Genomic DNA, 21,493 nt, shown 5'->3' with positions numbered 1-21,493 from the left:
TCTTCCCTCCTAGCTCTTCAGATTCCTGTCTCCTAAGGGCCATTCCCACCTGCCTATTTTCTAGGGTGGAGTTAGAAATCCACTGCTTTGTGACACTATGACCTAGAAAACCATGCCCACACCACACCAGTTCCTCCTGTTTCTTTCCAATAGGTCTTCAAGTTCTATTTCCTTCTCAAAGAAACACAGACCCCATAAGGGTCTGTCTATAGGTAGAGTTGTTCTTGATTAACAATTCCTGATTAACTCCATGTCTGGACACTTACAGAACATTAGGAGTGGAAGAGACCTGCTGGGTCATCAAGTTCAGTCCCCCGCTAGCACAGGCATCCCTGTCATATAATCCATTCATAAATATATCAAGCTCCATCTTAAAGCTAATTAGGTTGTTTGTCCCCATTACTCTGGAGCAACTGGAAAGCTGTTCCAGAATCTCACTCTTCTGATTGTTAGAAAGTGTCTTCTAATTGCCAACCTAAGTTTATTCATACTTATTTGTCCTTCTTTACTGCTACGGAAATCCACTTTATACCCATTGTTCTTCCGCCAACATTGTCTTTTAGCTTAAATTGCTCTTCTCCCTCCTGACTGTTTACCCCTTAATGTATTTATAGAGAGAAATCCTATCCCTTTTCAGCCTTCATTTTCCTAGGATAAACATGCCAACCTTATTCCAAAATAAGAATGCTTTGACTGCCCACTTTGAAAGTGGGGTAAACTAAACAGAGACAAGGCACTCTTGTTCTAGAGTAAGTGAGTCTACACATGGAGTTAATCAACAACACTCCATGTGTAGATAAGCTCTAAGAAATAGAATAAAAACACTGTGGAACTAATAAGACACATGCCAGACCCCACCACTCAGTCATCTCGAAATCTCCCATTTCCTGCTCATTTTCATATCTGATCTACTGGATTGTAGGCACTCTTTGCAGGGAACCATTTCTTCTCACCTTCTCTGCACAATGTTATAAACTTCAGCTGTGAGACATGTTCTCTGCTGTGCAGATATAAAGCCAAGAAAATAAATACAATTAAAAATGATGACCAAGTATAAACTATATGAACTTCTCAAGTTGTCTCATAGCCAGTAGGAAAGGGAGAGGAAAAAAGTGGGTGCTAAACCTGTGGCGTTGAACCCTTAGCTCATTCTCATGATTTAGGACAGGCGGCGGAGAGGATTTACACCATGAAATTCCATTAAAGAAAGTATCAGAAGCCACTAAGGAAAGTAAATGGAAGCTAGAAATGACACATTTGGATTAAGATTAACTACAGGCACTCAGCATCTTTCAGAATCAATCCTTTTGACTCTCTCTTAAGAAGTCCATCCTCTGGTCACAAAGGTGAGAGAAGAAAATAAGAGACAACGTGTGAAGCCTTAATTTGCAAAATAACTATACTGCAATAATTAACTACTGCAATGATATTAAAGTATCTCTACAACCACAGATGTGCTTCAATTTCTTCCTCTTATTTTGGGGGAATCTTATAACGCTCCCTGAATTCAGCGAGTTCCAAAACAAAAAATTCTTACAGAAGTTGTGTGAAAAACTCCTGTAATTATTATTTAAATTTCCTTCCCATAATTTTCATCTTCCAAGCCACACAGATTGTTGCTGGCAACAATTCCTACCTCTCTGTTCCCGAACAAATTCCCAGTAGAGTCTGAAGTCCAAAATAAATGCAGCTTCTCACAAGAAACAAAATAACTCTTGCTTTTGTCAGTTACAAGAATCTGGTTTCCACAACAAAGGTTTAATTAATTCTTCCCTGCTATTGTGGGTTGAGTGGCTGAGTTCTGGAAAAAAAAAATCTCTTATTCCCCTGATAGAAAAGATCATGCTCTTCCTATGCCACTCTCAAACTCTTGCATATGATATTCCCACAGTTCTAGTTCCTGCATTACTCTCTATAACATTTGGTTCCTTCCAAGGTTTTTTCTGTTATTCTGCAAAGACCATCCTCTATATCAATAATCAATAGTGCAAATCATCTAATACTCACAGAATCAGAAACCTCTGAACTAACAGGTATCCTCAAAACTCTGACATTTCTCTCTCCTATATGGTTGGTAACCAGTTTTCTCCCTATTAGAGTTGTGTGAAATCTCTATAAAGTTCACATGGTTCATAATCTTGAATCTGGCCCAAAAGCTGTGTTTGTAACTCCATGAGGTTTCCATCATCAGATCTGAGGGGGGAAAAGCTCTGTTTCCTTGACAGAAGCTGAAAGACTAAAATACTGGAAGAAAGTACTCTGTTTAAGGTAATATGCCATAAAGAAAGGGATACAATGTGTGCTGCAGTGCCAGGCATGAGTACCTAAACCTTGGCGCCCTTGAAGTACAGCATGAATGCTAAAAAGCAGCAGTACTTTGTTCTTCTGTTACTCCTGTCCTGAGCTATTAATGCAGACTGAGCACAGGCAGATGCAGCAGCTAAGCAGAGAAACTGCCTCTCAACAGAAGGAAGCCCTGACAATTCCTGGACACAGCACAGGTAGCTGGATAGTTTGTGCAGCAATGGATGGATGTGTGCACTCAACTCTTCCGCATCCACTCAGGATAGGCAGCTGCAGTGAAAGTGACCTTTGGAGCTTTAAAGAATCCTGCCTTTTCAGTACTGCAGCCCCAAGGATGGGAGATACATACAAAGGGAAAGAACTGAGGACTCAGGAGTTCTGAAGAGCCTCCTTTCTGCTCACTTTCAGTGCACAAAGCAAGTTGGGATGTGCAGGGGTAGGGGGAGATGAAGAGAAACTGAGTATTGCAGCTGATGGTAAAGAGAAAGATAAAGTCATCATTAAGAGCTGCAGACTAACAGAGATGGAGAGAGATACAAAGGGAGGAGACATTAGGACAAATCTTCTGGAGGCACAAAAACAACAAAAATTTCCTGTAACTACCATGCTGGGGATACCCTCTCAAGTTGGGGAGTCTCCAGCAGACGTAAAAAATTAGGGCTGTCAAGCAGTTAAAAAAAATTAATGGCAATTAATCACAGTTTTAATCACACTGTTAAACAATAACAGAATACCATTTATTTAAATATTTTTGGATGTTTTCTACATTTTCAAATATGTTAATTTCAATTACAACAGAAAATACAAAATATACAGTGCTCATTTTATATTTATTTTTATTACAAATATTTGCACTGTAAAAATCAGTAGTATTTTTCGATTCACCTAAGTACTGTAGTGCACTCTCTTTATCATGAATGTTCAACTTAGAAATTTAGAATTATGTACCAAAAAAAACTGTATTCAAAAATAAAACAATATAAAACCTTAGAGCCTACAAGTCCACTCAGACCTACTTTTTGTTCAGCCAATCTCTCAAAACAAGTTTGTTTAAAGCTGTAGGAGATAATGCTGCCTGCTTCTTGTTTGCAATGTCACCTGAAAGTGAGAACAGGTGGTGTAGCTGGTATCACAAGATTTTTACGCGCCAGAGGCGCTAAAGATTCATATGTTCCTTCATGCTTCAACCAGTATTCCAGAGGACATGGGTCCATGCTGATGATGGGTTCTGGTTGATAACAATCCCAAGCAGTGTGGACCAATGCATGTTCATTTTCATCATCAGAGTCAGATGCCACCAACAGAAGGTTGATTTTCTTTTTTGGTGGTTCCAGTTCTGTAGTTTCTGCATTGGAGTGTTGCTCTTCTAAGACTTCTGAAAGCATGCTCCACACCTCGTCCTTCTCAGATTTTGGAAGGCACTTCAGATTCTTAAAACTTGGGTCGAGTGCAGTATCTATCTTTAGAAATCTCAGATACAAATGTTTAGCATATCTGGCACATAAATACCTTGCATTGCCAGATACAAAAGTATCATGCGAATGCCTGTTCTCACTTTCAGGCGACATTGTAAATAAGAAGCAGGCAGCATTATCTCCTGTAAATGTAAACAAACATATTTGTCTTAGTGATTGGTTGAACAAGAAGTAGAATTGAATGGATCTGTAGGCTCTAAAATTTTACATTGTTTTGTTTTTGAATGCAGTTATGTAAGGAAAAAAATCTAAGTTGCACTTTCACAATAGATTACACTACAGTACTTGTATGAGATGAATTGAAAAATATTATATCATTTTTACAGTGCAAATATTTGTAATAAAAAATAGTATAAAGTGAGCACTGTACACTTCGTACTCTGTGCTGTAACTGAAATCAATATATTTGAAAACGTAGGAAAACATCCAAAAATATTTAAATGTCAAATGGTATTCTATTGTTTAACAGTGCAATTAATCATGATTAATTCTTTTAATTGTGATTAATTTTTTGAGTTAATTGCGTGAGTTAACTGTGATTAAATCAACAGCTCTAGTAAAAAAATCAACATAGGGCAACTGCTAAACTTCCCTCCCCACAATCTCTGGTGCAGGTGGTGTATCAGGAAAGTGGCCAGAGCACAATGCACTTCAGCTATCACAAGTCCATAGGAGACCATATTCAGCTGGCACAAGTTACAGCAGCTCTCAAGGTACCCTAAACTTTAGCAGGGGCAGAGCATAGAATCAGAGAGTCAGAAGCAAAAGCTGAGCAGTGCAGAGAAACTGTCCAGTATAATATAACAGACCAGAGAAAAATATTGACTGGAGATAAGATGACAATGAAACTGGGACATAGATGAGCAGAAAATAAGAATAAATAATAGAAAAAGAGGTAAAAGATAAGTACAACATGAAACATGGTAGTAAATTTGTTTTGTTTATGCTAATTCAGATGCCCTACATTTTGTTTTTGCTATAAGGCTGGTGGAGTGTCAGGGAGAAGAATGGGAATCAGTGTAAAGATCACAAATTTTCACTGTGCATACATAATGGTCCCTGAAGTTTACTGAAAACTACTGCTAGAAAAACCTTTCAGGTGTTATTCTTAAACACAAACTCACCACAGCCCCCAAACATATGCCTTCCTGGTTTTCCCTTTTGCCTCCATGTAATGGTAAAAATAGGGCAATGAAACTAATTTCTTATTAGCTGTGATGTGCCATGATTTTTGCTTCTTTTTACTAAACTAAATTAATAGGCAACAAGCACGGAATACATTGTGGGAACAAGTGTTTTCTTAGTCATAATAACCATTCAGTTGCAAATGCAAAAATAGCATTGGCAAGCAAAAAATCACTGTCCTGTGCACCGAATCTCAGACATTTTGTATCACTTTAAAGTGCTTGTGCCAGCTCTTCCCATTTTTCTCAGCCAGTAACTAATGCTGAATGTGTCACACTTGAAGAACCTCACAATATAAAATCATTCTCCCACTGCTTTTGGTCCTACAGAGATAGGGCTTTTTCATGCTGTAATTGAGCGCAACTGCAGAAGAGGATATAAAGTACTGATACAAAATGAGAAACACAATAAAAATGTTTTATTCAGAGGGGGCATCACAGAATATATCCTTCATAGTTCTACAGATTTCAACTTGTCTTGGACATTCCCCATGATACTCACAATGGACAGGATCATCAATACCAGGATTTTTGTTTATGCTTTTCTGGCAACAGGTAGAAACCCTGGTGACTAAACTCCTCTCTCCATTACTGAAGTATGTCAGGCAGGATTGTGGAGGGAGATCGGGGGAGGGGGGGGGAAAGAGATTTCATTTTACTTTTAAAAAAACATAACAGCTGAATGGTTTTTTGTTGAATTGCTACAGATTATTTTTCTTAGTTTGAACCATGTCTCTGGGAATGGGAAGAGAAACCCAAAGAGACTGCCATGATTTAGGGTATGTCGTCACTGCGCAGTTAGCCTGCGTGACTGGTGCCTCGGTCTGAGCAGTGGGGTTAGCCTAGCCTGGGTATTAGCAGCCACACCACTCACCACTGTGTCCTCCAGGACACGCCCCATGTGTGTTGCTATATTCCATGGTTCTTTCTGCTACAGTAAGCTGAGCCGTTTACTTGGAGGACTGTCAGCACTCCAGTGACTTACCCTGTGTCCTCACTGCAAAGTGGGCATGCTACCAGCCTAAGTGAAAACAGAACCTGGGCTCTAAACTATACTCCCAGTCATGCCAGCTAGATGGGTTGAATGCATCTCCCAACTTGGGTGACAGAATTTTGTATGTGAAAAGAGGAGGCACTAAAGGAAACATCTGGGTAAGAGCCAGGGCTAGCTGTACGGTGAAAACACCCCTTTATACAGGCTCCCAGGGCTGTCTAAATCACACCAGGAGCCACGGAACAGCCCAAGATTAAATGGTCACACAAGGTGGCTTCAATTCACTTACCCTTCTCCCCTTATACCTGGGCTGCAAGTTCTGTTCTGTGCCTCTTATAGATGCAGGTCAGAATCTCACCCCATTTGCAATCTTAACTCCTGCCTTGCAAGTCAGAATCACAAGGCTTACAATCTGGTCTCCTGCACAAATGATTAGCATATCCCATCACATGAAATGATGAGAACAAGAAACCTGTCCATCAGCAAACTATAAGAAAACTAGAGAACTATCTAGATTCCTAGAGGTAATGGGGAATGGATGGGTGATTGAAGAGGAAGTCTGCTAATGAATGGAGTCAGCTGTCAGCGGGTGTTGAAGAGAGGGGAGAACAGGTGGTATCTTGAAAAAGCTTTCCATTTTTGGGTAATATGTGCCTTTTTATTTGAAGAATAAGTATGTTTATTAGTGAATCACACTGTGTTTTGTGTTTCATTTAATAAAATCTGCTGTTTTTACATTTTTTTTCTTTTGCCAAGTGATTTTTTCCACCAGAAGAGACACACCAGGTTTTTCAAGCTTCAGAAAAACTGCAACCCTAACAACAGAAAGACTGAAGGAGCTAATCAGCATAGCTGACCTCCTCAAAGGCTCTGCCTTGTTTACAGCACCTTTTTCGGCAATGTGTTGCACATGGAAGCAATGACAAGAAAGAGCTGAGAAAGGAGGACAAGGGCTGAGAAGAGATTCCAAGGATAAGCAGCTGCAGCATGAAACCTTAAAGGAAACTCTCAAAGACTGGTGTACATGGTATGCGAAACAGATGCCAAAACATTCTAAGAGGTTATGTGTAGTATTTCCCAATGGCTAACAGCCTGAAAGCATCAGCCTCGTTCTGCAAGCCATCCAGACATCTGTCTGCGTCATTTGACCACCAACAAAATATGCCTGATTACCAATGGGAACAAGACCCCTTCCGTGAAAAGTCTAGTAAAAAACCTTGCAGTCACTGTTACTTTGTTATAGTTTGGAACTAATTAGCCATGGAGGCTATTGAAAGGATTCACCCAGGAACAATTTTCAGACATTGATTTATTACTTGTAAAAGGAGTCAGACTAACAGCGAAGGAAACTGAAGTCCTTTGTTTATCTATTCCTGCAGTGAAAACTTCTCCCATGCTGCCCCAGCTATGTCCTCAACCCTGTTTTGAGGGGATTAATGGTTAATTTATCATTCTAATTCAAACACTGTGTGACAATGGCAATGTTTTGCATGGGTGATGTGGACACATATCAACAAGGAAATGGACTGAAACTACTAATTCACAGGTTTAGGAGTGGTAGCCATGTTAGTCTGTATCAGCAAAAACAATGAGAAGTCCTTGTGGCACCTTATAGACTAACAAATTTATTTGGGCATAAGCTTTTGTGGGCTAAAACCCACTTCATCAGATACATAGAGTGAAAAATACAGTAAGCAGAATATATATTATAGCACATGAAAAGATGGGAGTTAGCATTGATCCTCGACTTGGTAAGGCAAATCCCATCTTTTCATGGGCTATAATATATATTCTGCTTATTGTCTTCACTCCATGCATCTGATGAAATGGGTTTTAGCCCACGAAAGCTTATGCCCAAATAACTTTGTTAGTCTCTAAAGTGCCACAAGGACTCTTCATTGTTTTTACTAATTCACAACGTAGGCCACGGAGTGCCATCCTGTCCTTCAAAATTAATAATCTCCACAGCCAAATTATCTGATATCTGCAGAGTTTAGATGTCTCTGTTTACCAGGTTCTATCACTATGCACATTTAAAGCTTGTGTCCTTTTCAAAACCACCTGATTCCACACAAGAGTAGTTTTTTTTCAAGATTTCACAACTCCATTACACTATTACCATTCGTTTTCTTATAATCCAGAACTACTTTTCTGTAGTTAGATCAGTATCCCTGTGTTTTTAATTTTCAGATATATTTGTCCAAGTTTTTTTCTGATTAGTCCTTTTGCCATTATTATTAAGTGTCTTTTTCTAATTAGACCAACACAAAATTCATTATAAAGAGTAAAACAGCTCCCCACATTCATATTCTCCTATGAGACATCAGTTTGTTCTGCAACCAAAATTTACTTTACCATCTCTCCTTTATGGTAAGGAAGAAATTAATAAACAGTTAGGCATTAGATTAATGTCTTAAAACAATTATTATTATTCACTAACTAAGGCTCAGACACTGTAAGTCAATGGAGCTTCATGCAGGCACAAGTGTACTGCAAGATCAGGTTTAAGAATTCAACAAGAGATAGTTGAAGACAGTCCCTTTGCCCTGAGGAAATTACAGAATAATGTCTATTTTCCTTTCAGTATCATAGGATCTGTATTAAAAACTAATAATCTTTTTTTGCACAATCCAATGAGACAAATTATTCTTTTCAATAGGTTTTTCTTTTTTCACACAAAGGCAATTCATACAAAAATGCTTCTTTGAGTAACAAAAGCCTCTTTCCTCTGATTAACAGACCAATTCAGTATTGAAATAAGGTGCCCTTTGCCCATGCACCACCAAGGTTCTTGAAATGTTCCTTGATTTCAGGCAAGTCTCCCAGAAAGAAGTGAACTAAATGCTGTTGCACAATCAGCACAGGGTTGCAGAACTAGCTCAAAGGTGTGTCTTTCTGTGCAACTGGTGGAAAAGGCAAGACTAGGCAGGAAAAAGGCTGTGGCCAGCCTGAGAGGACATCACTCCACATTCCATACTTGCCAAAAGGAATGCATAGTTGGAGCAGTGATGCTAGTTTCACTCCGGCCTTAGAGTTGTACTAACAATAGAGCTGGGTGACATTTTTTGACCGAAACTTTTTTGGCACAAAATATCGATTCAGTGACATGGAAACATTAAACTGTTGGTTTTATCAGAGATTGTTTTGTTCAGAAAAAACTAAAAATTTTCCAAAAATCAAAATATTTCAAATTTTCAATTTCAAACAACCTTGATTCTAAAATGTCCTTCCGTTTTATTTAAAAAATTAAAAAGTTTAAAAAATGCTCAAAAGTCTAAACAAAACGTTTTGCTTGAGGTTGAACTAAATGTGTCATTTGACTTAAAACCTTTTTTTAGACTTTTTGATGCACCAAAAATTTTGGAAATTTTTGTTTTCAGGTCAACCCAAAATATACATCTTTTTAATGTTCAGACTGGCCAGCAAACCAAAAAAATAAATCAGTTATTTGCTCTGCTCTAATTAACAGGCTAGACACAGACTAGACCCTGAGTCCTTCTAAACCTACTGTTACAGGAGATGATATCACATAGGGCAGACAAAATATCCCCACTCACCTGGCTTTTATGGTTCCATGGCCACAGTTTACAAATAGTTGTCACAATGAATCAAAGTGTCCAAAGCTAGAACCACACTATACATTGTTGATAGAAACACAAGGTGGAAAGGGCAGCCATTTCCAATACCAATAGACAGGCATGTGGTTGTTTGCTACTGCACAGATGTGCTGAAAAGTCCAGTGTGATGTACAATAACTGCCACTATGCTGGTGGCCATTTCACACTGTCATCCCTGCTGCCATAGTTAGGAACCATTTTCCTGCGTAGCCATCTGTCTATGAGTGGTTGCTGGATGGCTCTTCCTTCTCGGACAGTCTGGGCAATAGGGTCCTGAACTAGAGCATCTGCTCTGCCCAAGCACTATGTAACAGAGCGCTCAAGACTGATGTTAGTTGCAAGAGGTGGGATGAATAGAGCATATGCACTTGCATAGATCCCGATCACTTGCAGGAGGATTTAGGCATTCCTGCCAACTGCACGCCTGCCCCTCTGGAGGGGGTGGGAGATGCGCCACTAGAATACATAGGTCCTTATGTTAGCTGCCTATTTTTACTGACCAAGGGGAAGGAGTTATGTCAATAGCACTGCATAGTCAGAGCTCTGTGAAGAAAAGTAATCCCTACCTCTCCATACAGTTACTTTTCAAGTGCTACAGGATGCTGAGCATCCTCAGTCCCCAGCTTCAATAGGTATTGAGAGGGAGGTACTCAGCACCCTTTCAGAATTGAGTCCCACTGTATCCATTGTCCTTCATATCTTTAAACTAACCTAACCCAGATATTTCCATTGCTGGCACCCAGATGTCTCCATCTGGTTTAGCCAACCTTCTCACATGGTTCTGGCAATGAAGTCTTTGTGGCTGCTCCCTGATGTTTTGGGCCTCACACTACAAGAAGGATGTGGAAAAATTGGAAAGAGCCCAGCGAAGGGCAACAAAAATGATTAGGGGTTGGAGTACATGACTTACAAGGAGAGACTGAGACAACTAGGATTGTTTAGTCTGCAGAAAAGAAGAATGAGGGGGATCTGATAGCTGCTTTCAACTACCTCAAAGGGGGTTCCAAAGAGGATGGATTTAGATTGTTCTCAGTGGTAGCAGATGACAGAACAACGAGTAATGGTCTCAAGTTGCAGTGGGAGAGGTTTACGGTTGCATATAGGAAAACCCTTTTTCCACTAGAAAGTTGGTGAAGTACTGGAATGGGTTACCTAGGAGAGGTGATTTCGAAATCTCCTTCTTTACAATTTTAACGGTCAGGCTGACAAAGCCCGACTGGGATGATTAATTTTGGGGACTGGTTCCTGCTTTGAGCAGGGGGTTGGACGAGAGGCACCTCCTGAGGTCCCTTCAACCCTGATATTTAGCCTCTCTTGGGGATCCATTGGTTCCAAGGGTGACTGAAACCAGCCTCTAAGATGTATCATCATCTAATGCTCTATAACTTTGCAGTTGCTGTGATCTCAAGTAGCCCACATATAGATGCTTCAACACTGTTCATACACAATTTGATGACTCACTATGAATGTGCTCGTGCGTCCGCACACAACGAACAACATGTTGGTATGCGTTTATGAAGGCAAGAACAAAGAAACGTGTCCTGCACTTACAGAGCAGAAGGTTTTTAGTGACGTTTGCGATGTGGCCCTTAGCTCCCGTGGTAATCAGCCCAAATTTGTCACGCCCCCATTTTCTAAGGCCCAGCCCTAAGAAAGCCAAGCTCCTGGACAGATGAGCTTTACCCTGTCGGGGAGTAGGTTGTGCAATGTAGTCTCTTAGTGTTTGCTGTTTAACTGTCAAGTCCACCCAAAAGTGAATGAAAAACACTGGAATCAGAAGCTAGGGACATAAGAATAGACTCTCAAACACGCAAGATTCTAATACGCTAAAAAATATATCTAAACGTTATCAATCAAACATTGCTTCGAAAACTTCCATCTTAGAGAGGAGCCTCCCTAGGTAATGGAAATATGCTTCGCCCAAAAAGAATGTTGTTTCAGACAAAGTGTAACAAGTATAGTGTAAACAACAGGGCCTTAAAATAGATAAAACTATGTTGCAAACTTGTAAGGAAAAATTAATAAAAGAAAAGTCTGACTTAAAAAAATTCCAAGACTACATATACAAAGCTATATAAACATAACGTAGAGAAAAGTATCTATCTATCTATTAAAAAAAAAAAAACTTCCCCTCTCCCCTATTGGTGGTATGTTGTCTTCCTCAACCTCGGGTCCCTCTACCAGAGGCCTGGAGTTTTGAGGATTTTCACAGCACACAGTATCTTAGCTGTTCCTCGCACTGCACTCTATCTGGACAGAGAGCTCTGATGTTGTTCCTGGGATCTGTTGGAGCCACTCACCCAGCGCTAGGAGTCACAGCCCCGAGTGCTCCTACCCACTGGGACCACTTTGGCCTTTCACTTTCCACCATCCTTCTCTAGTTCCTCTTTCCAGGCCTCGGTACTTCTCCAGCTTCTCATATTCCTTCGCTTCCTGATGTGTCACTGTCGACTTGGCACTGCTATATCATCTGATCACCACCGCTGTCTTCTGGTCCTTGTCTCTACCAACCGATGTCTGATTGATTGGCCAGTACCTGCCTGTCCCTCTGGATCTGGAAGTCCCCGACAGAATCTTAGCCCTGCTATTCTCCAACCTCTTTGGAATCTCCCATCTGGTCTTGGGAGGGTCCTAGCCCATACGCTGTGCAGATGTTCCTGTCACAATGCCAGCCACTTGGTTTTGTGCCGTTCAGTGTATGCTGTTCCTGCCTGCATCTTACATCCTGCCACTATGTGTTTACCACTGTCTCTGAGGCCTCTCTGCAGCAGTCTGCACCTTGGGTCCTTCTCTAGTGTGGTAGACCCCTGCTTCAATGGATCTGCGTGCTCAGTGCCTGTTCCTGTGCGCTGCTATGATCAAGTGCCTCAGTGCTGTCTCTTTAGTCAGCCCTTTCCAGCCACTGGTAGGATTGTTTCCCAATGTCAGCCACCTCAGCTAGATCTGTCGATGGTACATCCCATGCAAGGGTCTTGTCTTTTGCCATGGCACTTTTTCTGCTTGGTCTTCCTCGCCATCGTCTGCTGCTGCCTCAGGCATTCTCTCAGAAGCTCATTCATCTTTGGGGGCCATCTGTACTGATGTACTCCTGGAATGTTCCGGGTTTTTTGTCCAGGACAGTGGCTTTGAACGCTCACCAAGCCCCGCTCGCCTTCTTTCCGGCTGGTTATACAGTCTCGGTGGGGTGTTGGACTTGGGGTGGAAACCTCCGTGCATTGTGAGAGCTTCCGGGTTCTTCACATCGGCAGCCTCCATGTCCTCCTGTTGGGCCAGCTCACTATACCGGCAGGGTAATCTGATGACCCAGCAGCACGTTGATGGCGCTGGATCTTATGTTTTCTTCCCACTGAGCTGGCTCTTCAGGACCTGTCTTATCCTTGGTGATACTTGGATGTTGCTGTCTTCCTTGCCTCCTCATCGTGATTTTCCATGTGACTGTGGGATGCCAAGGTACTTGTAGCTGGTCTGTAAGGTGTCTGCTATGTGGCCCGCTGGTAAGTTCCACCCCATCAGTCTTGACTAGCCCTTCCCTCTCTTCACTACCATCCGGCACACTTCTCCAGTCCGAATGACATTCCCAATATCCTCACTGTAGATCCGCGTATTCAGGTGGATTTAGCGAGTGCGATGTCCGTCGTTCATTCTTTAGCATACAGCTTGATGTCATCCATGTAGAGGAGGTGGCGCTGATGGTAGTTCCCACCTCCTGAACTTGTACCCGTATCCAGTGCTTGTGATTATCTGGCTCGTAGTAAAGAGGGCGTTTAAGCCCCTATGGAGGCAGACACCAGCAGCGGGACAGTGCATCACCTTGGTATAACTGCCACACTTGATGGCCACTGTGTGCAAGCTGCCTTGAGTTGACTTCCAGTGTTGTCTTCATATCCCATTGAGTTTTGCTTGAGGAAGGTCCTTAGTTTTTGTCCTGTTGACTTGTATAGCGCCAAGACATTCACAGATCCACGGTGTGCGGCATTGAGTCGTAGCTTTCCGTGGTAGTCAATCCAGAGGCTGTGCTCAGATTGGTCTGTCCTAGACCTTGAGTCTTGGCGACTGCTCTATCTATGAGCCAACGGGTGGGTTTTGAAGCCTCTGGTGTTGTTCCCAATGCCCCTGCTCACTGAGCTGTGCTCATGTACTGGCCATGTGGTCCTGCCATAGCTTGGCCCGGCTATGCGTGTGCCTTGATAGGACTTTTTTCGCCATGTTGTGGGGAGGGCAGGTTATTGGCCGGTAGTCGTATGGATGGACGGTTCTGTCCCTTGCAGGGGTCTTTCCATGATCAGCACTGTCCTTCCTTGTGTTAGCCAGTTTGGGTGGGAGCCTGCTGCTAGCAGCTGGTTCATCTTGTGCGTGGTAGGCGTTCATAGAGGCACTGCTGTTAGTTTCTTTTAGCCAGTAGTTGTGGATTCATGTCTGGTCTACGTGTGTCCAGCTCTTCATGTTCTTGAACCCGCTGCTGGATGTCTTTCTACTGTTGGATGGTGACTGGTTTCTTTCTGTCTGGAGATTGCTGTGCTCTGTTTCTCCAGGTCCCTGAGCCCACTTTGCACTGGTGTTATGCAGTCTTCTTCTTTCTCCCATATGTTCTTCCAGTACTGTTCAGTTTCTGCTGCTGGTGGCTCTGCTGTTATTGTTTGTTGTTGCACTGCAGTTGGGAGTACAACCCTTGGATGGTTCTTTGGAAAAGGGCATTTACTTTTTTTGGCCTTCTGCTTCTCTAGTGTATCTCCTTAGCCTGGTAAAGTAGTGCTGTGAGCCTTTGTTTAGCAGTCCTCTGGGCTTCTGATGGAGTCAGGCCCTTGTATTTTTTCAGTAGCCGAGTCTTATCCCTTAATCTCTACACCCTTCTCTATGTAGTTCCACCAGCTGACTAACTTCTCTCCGAGTCGCCTTTGATCTTATCCTCCAACACTCATTTCCAGGGTGGGGATACATACTGTTGTTCTTCTTGATGCAGTGTAGCCAAGCATCTCCAGGATTACAGAGGCTGTAGCGTATACCAGTTCATTGGTTTGAGTTATGGTGGTAGTAGGGATTGTCATGAGGGCTCTATTGCATCTTCTAACATACTATCTGATGGTACTTCTCCACTGAGTCTGGTAAATCGATGTCCTCCTCGAGGATTGACTGTAGCTAGTTTCTCCATGATCTTATGCCTCATATCAGCTGCTTGTGCTCTGCAATGGAGGGGTGCAGTGAAGTTTCAGCTTCAGGTGTGGGCCGCAATATCCACTTGTTCTCTTCCCAGGTCTTCTTGAGTCTGGGATGTAATGTGGGAGTTTGCGTCTATCTCAAAGCTGTGAGAGCCAGCTTCCTCTTTACTATGTTGAAGCATTGGGTAACTAGCTATTTCTCAGTAAGTGTGGTGTAGGTCTTTTGTCCATCCACAGTCTCCTCATATGTTTTCATATATCCCCTCTCATTAAGGTCTACTGTTTGTGTAGCATTCCATCAATTCCAGGTTCTCTTGTCTCGTCCATGAATGGTTTGTTCCAGTAGCCCACTGATCGTAGATTGTCCTGGTTCCTCAACATCTGGCGCGGACCTTGTTAATCCAGGGTGACGTCCGAGCTGGGGCATGACTCTCCTAGTTCGTGTCACTCTCATATTTGAGGTAGGCAGGTGAAGCGTTAGGGGGTCTTTTGCCGAAGGACCCCTACTGGAAAGTTGGGTACCAACCGGGATTTGAACCCTGGTCTCTCGTATCAAAGGGCAGCGCTCTTAACCACTACGCTATCCAGTCTCTCTCTCTATATATATATATTCTCAAATACAAATAATTCTTATTTTAATCTGAATTTAAATTTAGGTGCAGATCTGGCTTCCCATAAACATTATATACTACAACATTCAAAAACACTTAAATCCATCTTTCAAAAAGATAGGCCAGTCAGCTTGAGAAATGTACAATGTGTTAACCACAAAAGTAATTTTATAGTTTAAAACACTAGAGAATACATTTTGAAAGACATTTACAAATTGTGTGCCCCCTACTTCCCCAGCTACACATTAGGCAGCATGAGTTTTAACAAACAAGCTGATGAAAGCCATGGTATCAGAAAATGATGAACTCCAGTCTCTGTCCTGTCTAATGCTAAACTCTACAGACCCAATGCTAAGTACCTGTGTCAGTTATTTATTTTTTCTCTTTCACTGGTTGGTTAATAATAATGAAATCCTCGGAGTTCGTAAATAACAAAATTCCTGTGCCAAATATTTGTACAAGGTAATGGAGCAGCTGTGATTTTGTTAGTACTGTACTTGGGTCACAATGGATTCCTCTATTACCACAGCAATACCTGCTGCCGCAAGACAGACTCAAGTTCAATTATCAAGAGGCTGACTCTCTCATTAACGCATGCTGGCAGGAGCAACGAAAGCTGCAAAGAGCCAGGTGTTGCTATAGATTTCTGTAACCAGTATTCCACAGAGAACAAAAGTTCCATCCAGAGAAAGCCACATTTGTCATTATAGTAGACTTCTTACATTGTAATAAACAGCCAAATTCAATCCTCTGTAACACCTAGGCATCCCAACTGATTTAAATGGAATTGTATGGATGTAAAAGAATCTGTTCCAAAGTAAGCAACATAAAGCACCAGTTCATACTCTGGTTGTGTTTGTCAGGTCATGGCTACAGTTTCTCTTAAGTTGCTAAGTGCTCAGATACTACAGTGATAAGTATGGTATAAAAACCAATATAGAATACAATCCTTTGAGCTTGTCTGTTATTGGGGCACATTTGGCTGCATCTACACAAAAACTTAGTTTAACAATAGTTAAACTCATTTGTGATTGAACCCAGTTCTTACACAGATTGGTCTGGCTGGTGCGGATAGGGGCAAAATAGATTATACCCTCGTTCCATCATAACTGAGTTAAAAACAGGCTGTTAAACAAGTGTTTTACCTGCATAGAAAATGTCTTAATAAATACTGCTTGGAGGATAAACCGTTTCCCATCATGTTTGTGACAAATGCTATCAGCAAACAGATTAACCCTAATATATTTCAAAATGTTTCCAATAGCTTTTCCTTTTATTAATTTAGTAAGGCTTTTGACACAGTCCCACAGGACATTCTCATAAACAGACTAGGGAAAAGTAGTCTAGATGAAATTACTATATGGTGGGTGCACAACTGGTTGCAAGGCTGAGCTCAAAGAGTAGTTTTCAATGGTTTGCTGTTAAACTGGGAGGACATATCTAGTGGGGGTCTCACAGGAGTCAATCCTGTGTTTGATACTATTCAATATTTTCATAATGGAGTAGAGAGTAAGCTTATAAAATCTGCAGATGACACCAAGATGGGAGGGACTGCAAGTACTCTGGAGCACAGGATTAGAATTCAAAACAACCTTGACAAAATGGAGAATGGTCTGAAATCAACAAGATTAAATTCAATACTGATAAATGCAAAGTATTTCAATTAGGAAGGATAAATTGGAGAGAGTCTAGAGCAGAACAACAAAGAAGGACAGAGGACTGAACTAGATCTTCAGAGCCCTAGGCTAACTCCCTACCCATAGGACCATCCTGCAAAACAATAGAAAATGGAGAGTCATTATACTGGAAAATATATTCCTTGTACTCAAAAAAAATATATATTTATATATATATATAAATAAAAAGATGACTTGCATGCTTGATATTAAGGGGAAATCCATTTATACTGTTTTAGCTGAAAAAAAAATATTTTAATTTTTATATGTAAAGATTGTGCCCCTAATGCTATCCAAATTGATATGATCTTGTATGATAAGTGTCAGATGCATTAATTAAATTTGCCTGTTAAGAAGTTTTCCCACTTATAAATCTAGTAGCTTATATGCAGTATCCCCTTTATCTCTCCTCCCCTTTAAAAAACAAACAAACAAACAAACACCCACAATTCAAGCTCCATCATTTCAGAGGGCCATTTTCCAGGCACAAAGGGCAGTTAGGTGAAAGACATGGGGAGTTAGGCACCTAAATGCTTTTTGTGCCTTTGAAAATCTCCTTCTTAGTGTAGGTCATATGGAAGAGAAAGAGAAGATTTTCATTTTTAACTTAAACACAAAAGTAATTCTTACGTGAGACGTAAGTTAGTTTAGAAGACACGTAAGGTTGAAAAATGAAAAATTAGTGAAATCTATGTGCCTTACACATACTGTCGCATCCTGATATTCTTCTCCCACGAATTTATCAAACTGAATATTTTTTTTAAAATCATATGCCTTTCAAGTGTTTTTTTCATAACTAGATCCAGCAACAGTGTAATTCAGACCTAAATCTTTAAATGCCAGCATCTTTCATTCTACATTACGCAGGAAACTAGTCTGCTCTCTTAGGGGCTACTCTAGTAAGCAATCAATGCTTCAATTCCCATGGGCATCAATAAAAGTTGAAGTCACACTGTATCCTTCAGGATTGGGGCCCTAAATTGTTAACATTGTTTCTCATTTGCCTTTACTTCTTACCTTCGCTCCTTTACTGAAATTACAAAGGAAATAGGCTATACAACAAAGTTGTATTGCACTAAATTGTGAATGACTTGACTTACTTGCTTAGTAATAGTATCTGTGTAATTTTAGAATGGCACTGATTTAAATTCATAGTATAAAAGGTCATTCTTTCATTGTGCTAAGGCTTGCATTGTAGGACTAGTGTTGTTAAACTGCATCAGCTGAATGCAATATAGTAAATAACTGGCTGTTTCATGTTATGGGGAGCAATCAACCCTAACTGAAATTACTTTAGTAGTTTCATCTCACTGCCTAGTGGTAAACAGGCCATTCTACAAAAACCACACAGATACTATCACAACAGGCAATCTCTGATTTGGAGAAATCCTCAAGAGAGATGATAGAAAGCCTGATTCCTTAAAGTATTCATCTCCACTTCAGGGCTTTGGTCATTTTTAACAGAGAGCAAAGAAATTCATATTACAGTTGCTCATAATGCACATGCTGTCTTTATTACAGACATCTTCAGTCACACAGTCTACTAACTTTCATGGATATTAATATTAAAGACAATTTAAATTAAAAAATAATAATTATATCTACATAAGTCAGATCAATGAGATACTAGAGACTAAGTTTCAGAGTTAAATTAAGCAAATGTATATAGTATATACACAAATAGAGCAAGCAGAGATTGCCATATGTATTTGTAAATATATAAACTCTTCATAGATCAAATCTACATAAACAGACCGAACTCCATTTTAACCAAATTAAAGTTTTCGCAGTTTAGATCACTGTCAAGTGATCATATGTAAGCTACAGAAGATGATAAATTATGATCTTGTGGTAACATTCTGCTGTTATTAAGCAGGATAAACATGTCAGTTCAGTTTATGCGTATAGCTCATTTTAAGCTGTAAAGCTTTCAAATATTTAGCTACAAATAGAATTTCAAGAACAAATGACTGCAATTTGCTCATGATTGCTGGATTGGCTCTTCATAAAAAGTTTTACTTATTCAGTTGTATTATTCTATTCATGTTTTGGGGAATCTTAAGTATTAAGATTCTTAAATGTTATTAGATATTTTTTAAAACATTCAATTAAACACAGTGCCTAAGAATTTCAGACTTTGGTTCCAAACATTTTTGGGTTTAGTCATTTTAACTGTTTGTGTATCTCAAAAGGAAAAATAAAAGCATGACAGAGAAGGTTGTTAATGTTTTACACCTGGTTTCTTTCCTTATCTTTCAGTGAATCTGGTTTTGCAAAAGCTTGTTCTGTTGACACATCACTTTTCTGATTAGTTGATGAATGGAGTGTTGACTTATGGCTGCACATCTCTGCAGTACAATAGCACTCTGCTTATTTAACAATTAGTCAAAGAGTGTGGCATACTTAAAAGATATCATTTATTTTTGCTTATCAGTCTGGTCAACAAGAGCCAGTTCTCAGGCTCTTGAGAGTGAAATATTGCAAGTTAAGCTGTAGGAATGTTTTGTTTGATTTAATGTGATTTGACTGCTTAATACACATTAAATTAATTTATTTCCAGATGGTTATTGTTTTTAATACAATTTCTTCTTCTTAGTTGGCATTTTAAATAAAATATTGCACCTCCTAGGTTGCCGGGTTTTTTTTTAATTCTGAAAAAATGAAAAGGATTTTTTTCAAATTTTCAGCCAAATATAAAATGTATTGTTAGGACATAATTAAAACAGGGCTTCATAGTGTATTTATCTTCATTTTTGTCTTAAAATCATAGCAATTAGTGATTTTTTTCATACAATAAAAGTGTTTTATTAAAAAAAAAATCTTAAAAACTCTGGCAAAAGTAAAGTTTGACAATGTAATAAAAACCTAAACGGTCTCATGATGTCAACAACTTTTCTGTTTACATAAAATAAAAACGCTTTACACCTTTAAGTTAAAGTCACCTAACGCAATAACTAATGTTTGAGAGTTAGCGAGGCCTAGAAATAGTTACAAAAGACTGTGTCTCCCCATGTAAATAATATAATTCACAAAGTAGTTATACAGTCAGGAATTACAGAAATATCTTATCATTTTCCTGCCAGATTAGTAAATCTGTAATGTATGTTTTGGAACCTGCTCCCATTGACTTCGATGGTGGAAGATCAAGCCTGGAAATAGTATTTTTTTAAAAACGTATTCCTATTCTATTACTGTAGGCTAAAACGAGCATTTCTCTTAAAATATAGAATTATGAAATAATAATCCCAATACTGAGATTTTAAGAAATACACCAGAGGACAAATAGTGCGTGCTACTGTTGCACTTAGCAGAACACAATAATAATTAGTGCTACAGAACTTTCAATGATAATGTCAAATAACACTCAAAGTCATCCCTCTTAAACAAGCCTCTCTGATATGAAGCCCTCATAATTCTTTTTTGACTGTATCACATACTATGACTGTATCTTCTATTAAATAAAGTGGATAAAAATGATGTAGGGTGATTCACACATATTCTTTCATCTTTTCTTCCTCATTTTTCACAAAAATTGAGAAAATTAGGCAGAAATAGACATATGCATAAAATGCAGCTTTAGAAACTTCTAGGGACACCTGACATGCCCTGGAGTCACCAGGTCCATTACTATATGGCTGCTCCTGGGTAATTCCTATATGCTAAAGGATTTTACTTCTCTGCTTATGTAATCCACACATCTCCTGGGTGGAGTGTTCTGTCTCATCTAGCAGCACCAAGACCACTTAAAGAGAAGGATAAAATGAGTCTGCTTTCAGCCAGCTGGCTTTTAGCTCATGCAGTGGAGGCTCATGCTTTAAACTCCAGAGGTCCCAGGTTTGACCCCGACAATGATTGGGGTACTGTCGGTGTTACATTCACTCCTGTTAGAATTACAGCAATCACCACAAATTGTATAAATCTGTCTCATTCCAGTACAATAGTCCTCATACAAGGTTATGGACTGCTTGGGTTCCACTTAATCACCACATTAAAGCTCAATCTTCAACACCACTGCATTCCAGTTGGAGCTGAAGACACTCAGCACCTTGCAGGGTCAGGCCCTAATCAGGCTTAAGTTGTGCATACAGCCTTGCATAAGGGAGAATTTCACCCTCCAAGTCTGTTGCTGGCTTGAAGTTTTATAGCCTCCAAGGGAAGGAGAAAGTTGGCAACTTGAAATTGAGATTTTAATTAGCCCCAACCAACTGCAAAATTCCAGATGCAAATAATAGAATTCAAACCTCACAGTCGCAAATCAGCTAGTTAGGCACATAAATGCTATTACTTGTGCCTACAACTGATTGTGGATGTAGAAGCAGAAGCCAGGTTAATTAAAAAGTTAGTTACTAAAAGTCAGGCCTATAATATAAGGGCTTGTTTCAGATCACACAGACTCATTCTCCTGCACTGATTAGTACTAGAATTTTTCTGAATGATTCCTCTATTACTGACATCAACTAAATTTTTGCAATTCAC

At 40.0% G+C, this 21,493-nt stretch overlaps 1 protein-coding gene across 1 annotated transcript in view; it reads right to left on the bottom strand.

The window, feature by feature from the left end:
• The window catches only part of TSPAN12 (tetraspanin 12), a 65,862-nt gene that overhangs the window by 21,961 nt on the left and 22,408 nt on the right, over positions 1-21,493 (bottom strand). The gene's annotated exons all lie outside the window — the stretch shown is intronic.

Source organism: Chelonoidis abingdonii, chromosome 1, assembly GCF_003597395.2.
Source record: "Chelonoidis abingdonii isolate Lonesome George chromosome 1, CheloAbing_2.0, whole genome shotgun sequence".
NCBI classification, from domain to species: Eukaryota; Metazoa; Chordata; order Testudines; family Testudinidae; genus Chelonoidis; species Chelonoidis abingdonii.
The sequence above is the reverse complement of the archived record's forward strand: the minus strand, read 5'-3'. Positions and strand labels throughout refer to the sequence as shown.